Source organism: Chiloscyllium plagiosum, chromosome 31, assembly GCF_004010195.1.
Source record: "Chiloscyllium plagiosum isolate BGI_BamShark_2017 chromosome 31, ASM401019v2, whole genome shotgun sequence".
Taxonomy (NCBI): domain Eukaryota; kingdom Metazoa; phylum Chordata; class Chondrichthyes; order Orectolobiformes; family Hemiscylliidae; genus Chiloscyllium; species Chiloscyllium plagiosum.
This window is the reverse complement of record NC_057740.1, coordinates 371,559-378,190: the sequence shown is the minus strand read 5'-3', so window position 1 is coordinate 378,190 and position 6,632 is coordinate 371,559.

The window sequence follows — 6,632 nt, the reverse complement described above, 5'->3', positions numbered from 1 at the left end:
TGTACTCACCCCAATATATAAACCTGTATCCACACTGTACTCACCCCAATATATAACCCTGTATCCACACTGTACTCTCCCCAATATATAACCCTGTATCTACACTGTACTCACCCCAATATAAAACCTGTATCCACACTGTACTCACCCCAATATATAACCCTGTATCCACACTGTACTCTTCCCAATATATAAACCTGTATCCACACTGTACTCACCCCAATACATAACCCTGTATTCACACTGTATTCACCCCAATATATAAACCTATATCTACACTGTACTCTCCCCATTATATAAACTTGTATCCACACAGTACCCACCCCAATATATAAACGCATATACACACTGGACTCACCCCAATATATAACCTTATATCCACACTGCACTCTATCCAAAATAAAAATCTGTATCCACACTGTCCTCCTCCAATATATAAACCTTTATCCTCAATCTACTCCCAAATATGTAACCTTGTATCCACAATCTTCTCACCCCAATATATAAACCTGTATCCACACTGTACTCACCCCAATATATAAACCTTGTTTCCACACTGTACTCTCCCAATATATAACCCTGTATCCACACTATATTCACACCAATATATAAACCTTGTATACACACTGTACTCTCCCAATATATAGACCTTGTATCCACACTGTACCCTCCCCAGTATATAAACATATATCCATGCAGTACTCTCCCCAATATATAACCCTGCATCCACACTGTGCTCTCCCCAATATATAAACCTGTATCCACACTGAACTCACCCCAATATATAAACCTCGTATCCACACTGTACTCTTCCAACATATAGACCTTGTATCCACAGTGAACTCACCCCAATACATAATCCTGTATCCACACTGTACTCATCCCAATACATAACCCTGTATCCGTACTGTACTCACCCCAATATATAAACCTGTATCTACACTATACTCACCCCAATATATAACCCTGTATCCACACTGTACTCTCCCCAATATATAACCCTGTATCCACACTGTACTCACCCCAATATAAAACCTGTATCCACACTGTACTCACCCCAATATATAAACCTGTATCCACACTGTACTCTCCCCAATATATAACCCTGTATCCACACTGTACTCACCCCAATATATAAACCTGTATCCACACTGTACTCACCCCAATATATAACCCTGTATCCACACACTGTACTCTCACCAATATATAAACCCGTATCCACAATGTATTCACCCCAATATATAAACTTGTATCCACACTGAAATCACCCCAATATATAAAACCATATCCACACAGGACTCACCCCAATATATAACCTTGTATCCACACTGCACTCTATCCAATATAAAAATCTGTATCCACACTGTCCTCCCCCAATATATAAACCTTTATCCACACTCTATTCCCCCCAAATATGTAACCTTGTATCCACAAACTTCTCACCCCAATATATAACCCTGTATCCACACTCTACTCCCCCCAATATATAACCCTGTATCCACACTGTACTCACTCCAATATATAACCCAGTTTGCACACTGTACTCACCCCAATATATAAACCTGTATCCACACTGAAATCACCCCAATATATAACCCTGTATCCACACTGTACTCCCCCAATAGTTAAACCTGGATCCACACTATAGTCACCCCAAAAATAACCCTGTAACGACATGGTACTCACCCCAATATATAAACCTGTACCCACACTGAACTGATGGCATGCACCCACTGAACAGACTGCCCAGTGCTCTGCCAATGCACTACAAGCACACCTGGAGATTGGCACAGGGTGAGTGTGGGCACTGCTGTCTAATCATGAATGATCCAATCACAGCTCGGAGGTTCCTGTGAGTATGGAACAAGGATAAAAAAGAAAGACTGCTGGAATACAATTTGGGATTAGTGGGGCTGGAAGAGCACAGCAGTTCAAGGCAAGAGATTCGCACTGAAAAGGTGGGCACATTGTGAACACAATGGCAGCTGGGACTCTCTGTTGTTACACAAAATAGACCAGACTCCCCCAGCAATGTATCAAGCTCCGCTCTGTCTGTGAGAATACACAGAGGGCCCTCAGTGATCTCTGTTCATAAACAGTGAGATGGGAAAATGCAGCAACCTCGGTTTGTACATGAGAAAACGGACCCGGATGCAGAGTCGTGCCCGAGCTCTGGGACACCATCACAATCATCCACCCTCACTGGTGCAGTGTCCTGGCCAAGCAATGCTTCCAGTTTACACCACACATTTGTGCTTACAAATCCCTCTGTAATCTCTCCCTTTTTCTGTAGTCTCCTCCATCCCCACAACCCTTCTCAAACTCGCTGATACCCTGAAACATCTCCAATTTTGATACTCAGCCTGTGATAGTCATGCCTGGAATATAAACTCTGAAATGCCCCGCCCTTTGTATTTATATAGCGCCTTTAATCTCATGAACCATCCCAAGTTGATTCACCAAAGCATTAAAAACTGGATTTGACCCCGATCAACATAAGGTGATAAAGGGGGAGCTGAGGTAATGGGAATTGATTAAGAGCTTGCAGTAGCATATTGAAGAGCAAAACAGGAAGCTCCGGGAAGCAGGAATAGCTAAAAAATGGAGATGCCTAAGAAGCTGGAACTCAGGGAGTGCAGTTAAAGGAGGGATGGAGGAGATTAAAGAGGTCAGGAGTGATGAGCTACTTCATAGAGTCATTGAATGATAGGAACCCTACAGTTTGGAAGCAGGCCATTCAGCCCATCAAGTCTACACTGATCCTCTGAACAGCTCTCTATCCCTGAAAGGCTTTTGCCCAAAACGTCGATTTTCCTGCTCCTTGGATGCTGCCTGACATGCTGTGCTTTTCCAGCACCACTCCAATCTGGTTTCCAGCATCGGCAGTCCTTGTTTTTACCTAGCACTCTACCCAGACCCACTCCCCTATCCTATCTCTAAAACCCTACACTTCCCATGGCTAACCCACCTAGCCTGCATATCCCTGGATATTCTAGGCAATTTAGCGTGGCCAATTCACCTGACCTGCGCATCTTTGGATTGTGGGAGGAAAGCAGAGCACCTGGAAGAAACCCACACAGACACGGGGAGAATGTGCAAACTCCACACAGACAGTCACCCGAGGCTGGAATCCTAACCTGGTGCTGTGAGGCAGCAGTGCTAACCACTGAGCCACTGTGCCACCCTGATTTTGAAAACAAGAATTACATTCTTTAAAAGCAATGTATCGCTTGACCAGGTGTCAGTGTAGATCACGAGAGTGGTCGGTGAACAGATCTTGTTGCGTGTTCTGGACACAGTGGTTTGGCTCATCTCGAGTATGTGAAGGGTAGAATGTGAGACACCAGCTAGGAGTGTGTTGGAATGGTCATGTCTGGAGGGGACAAAGGCACTCATGAGGACTCCAGCAGCCCAATAATGTGAGCAGACTGTCACAGAGGGTCGAAATAAGTTGTTTTATGACAATTTAAATACGAGGTCAGAAACCCAGCTCAGGAGGCAAATACAACACTGAGATCATAAAGAGACTGGTCAGACTGCTCCAGGGAAAGACATGCAGCTGGAATGGAGAGGGAGTTGTGTTTGATCAAAAATAATGGCTGCCCCTTAATTCCCAATACTAAACTGAGAAAAATATCTACTCCTCCAGTATTGGACATTAGGCATGCAGTTTGGTAATTACATACCATCAGTGTCTGTATAGTAACTGATACTGTTTCCAAATGATGGCACCAAAGGGCAGCATGAAAATGAAATATGAGACATCACTGCTCAAATCTTTTTGAGTATAGGAGTTGGGACATTATGTGAAGGTTATATAGGACTGAGGCCTCTTCTGGATAACCGTATCCAGGCCTGGTCGTCCTGTTATAGGAAGGATATTAAAAATCTGGAGAGGGTTCAGAAAAGATTTACCAGGATATTGCCAGGAATGGAGGATTTGACTTGTAGGGAGCGGCTGGATAGGCCGGTCCCTTTTTTTAATGGAGCATGGGAGGTTGAGACTTGACCTTATCAAGGTTTTTAAAATTAACAGATAAGGGAGCTGGCAGGTATCTTTTCTGTAGGATGGGGCATTTCAAGACTAGGAGGCATATTTTTTAAGGTGAGAGGAAAAAAGATTTAAAAAGAAAGTGACAGGCAACCTTTTAACACAGGGAGGGGAAGTGGTAGATGCTGGTACAGTTATAATGTTTGAAAAACATTTACATAAGTGCATGGATAGGAAATGTTCGGAGGTATATGGGTCAAGCACAGGCAGATGGGACTAGTTTAGTTTGGGAACATGGTTGGCATGGACTAGTTGGACCAAAAGGTCTGTTACTGTGCTGAATGACTCTATGACTATGACTCTGTGAAGGGGGACCAAAGGGAGATACTGAGGCAACACGGGAGGGAGCATAGAATGATGGGTAAAAGAAGTCATTTGGGTGATTCTCTGGCTCCAATTAAAGATAGGAAGTAGATGAGAACAGGCCCAATGAGCTGAGCCACAATGACAGCAGAATACGATGGTCATTCACAGTCAGGTTGAGCAAGATAAGAGGTGAATATTTCCCTTTATCACAGTTACACAGGATGTCATTTGTGACTTTAATCAGAATCTTTAATAATATCACTGAGGTCGAATAGATGGTTTTATGGTAGCATGGCTATGAGGTCAGAGACTTAGCTCAAGAGCCAGAGACAACACTGAGGTCACACAGAGACCTGTTCAGCGTTGAGAGTATGCTGCTGGAAAAGCACAGCAGGTCAGGCAGCATCCGAAAGGATTGGAGGGTGATTGAAGGATTCAGATATAAAGTCCCAGGAAAGCTGGATACAAACTTGTAAATTTCTCCATTTCTCCAACACCCCCTTGTTCCTTTAACACATTCCTTAAAAATCACTTATTTCCCTAAAATCCCATTGTCCTTAACCCAAATCTTCTGATCTGGGCCAGAAACCCTATTTCAGACAAAGAGTTGCTTAGTTAGGAATTTTCCCAAGGATTTTGCAGGTCTGACTTCCAATGCAAGATCCAACCCCCTTAGCTGGAGTCCAGTAAGCCCACAGAAACCATCCCCTTTAAGGCAATCACTGTTGTATCCCATTTATCAAGGACAGGTTAAAGATCCTAAAGGTTTTGGCAGAAGAGGCATATGAATAAGGCAATCAGGCAAGGGCATTGTCTGCCAAGCAGGTAATGGCATGTTGTAGCTGGGTAAGTGGGCATGGGGAGGAGAGTACCAGGTGAATTGGCTGGTAGGTATGTGAAGGGGTATAATCCCAGCTGTGAGTGAGTGTGTAAAACTGACCAATTGTCAATATGAGATCAGGTTGGAGGGGAGGGGGTCAGGTGGGAGTGTGGGAGAGTCAGGTATCCAGGAGAGAGTTCAGGTGTCTGGGTGGGTGACAATGGGGAGGAGAGATTAGGTATTGACGTGTACTGTCTAGTGGGGAACAGGAGGGTAGAGGTCAGATGTTGGGTCAGGGTTGGTCAGCGTCAGTAATTGATGGGGTCAGTTTTCTAATTAGCAAGTTTTAATTCCATGAACTTTTCCTGGGGGACTGCCCAGATAAATCAGTTGGAAACATCTCAAGTCCGTGACTAACTCACTGCTGATTCCAGACACCAGCTGATCATTTTGACTTCCCTGGAGAGTTACTGCAGAGAGTCAGTGCATCAGGATTTCTGAGGATTCTACAGCTGCTCTCTGACCTTAAGATTTTTAGATTTAGGTTTTATTATCACATTCTCAAGTAGAGGAGAACAGTGAAAAGTGTATAATGTCACCACACATGGTTCCAACTTAGGTACGAAGGTACCTAGGTACAAAAAACTTAGATAGTTAAAAAAAGACAAGTTTAAAACGTTAAGCATTACCTTTATAGAATAAGTAGAAAAATAAAGAAATAAGTTAATAGTTAACATTGAAGTCCTTCTTAATATTAACTATAAAAAAGGAATATCGTTGAGAGGAAAACATGTGGTTAGATGAATTCTCATTAGAGAAGTTGTTAGTTCAGTCAGTAATCAAACTGGGGATACTTAGACAGGGACATCTTCATCTTCAGTGACGGAGAGTTAATGATCACCCAGACAAGGACTAGGCTGAAAGGAAACCTTCCTCAGAGACATCGTGGGGAACAGCCCCACAAAATCCAGCAAACTTTCTTTCAGTGAGCCCAGAGGAGGGGAAGTGTGAGGGTGATATTTAAGGCCCAATGGTTAGACAAAAAAGCTGACCTCAAACAGACAAGAACTATCCTCTGCCCTCTGCTCCCCACTCTCTGCTCTCAGCCAGACCTCTGGTTAAGGATTCTGGATCAGTGGTGCTGGAAGAGCACAGCAGTCCAGGCAGCATCCGAAAACCAGGAACTCCCCACATACGTTCGAGAGACCACCCACGCCCTCCACCTCCTCCAAGACTTCCGTTTCCCCGGCCCCCAACGCCTCATCTTCACCATGGATATCCAATCCCTCTACACCTCCATCCGCCATGACCAGGGCCTCCAAGCCCTCAGTTTTTTCCTCTCCAGACGTTCCCAACAGTACCCCTCCACCGACACACTCATTCGTTTGGCCGAACTAGTCCTCACCCTTAACAATTTCTCCTTTGAATCCTCCCAATTCCTCCAGACCAAAGGGG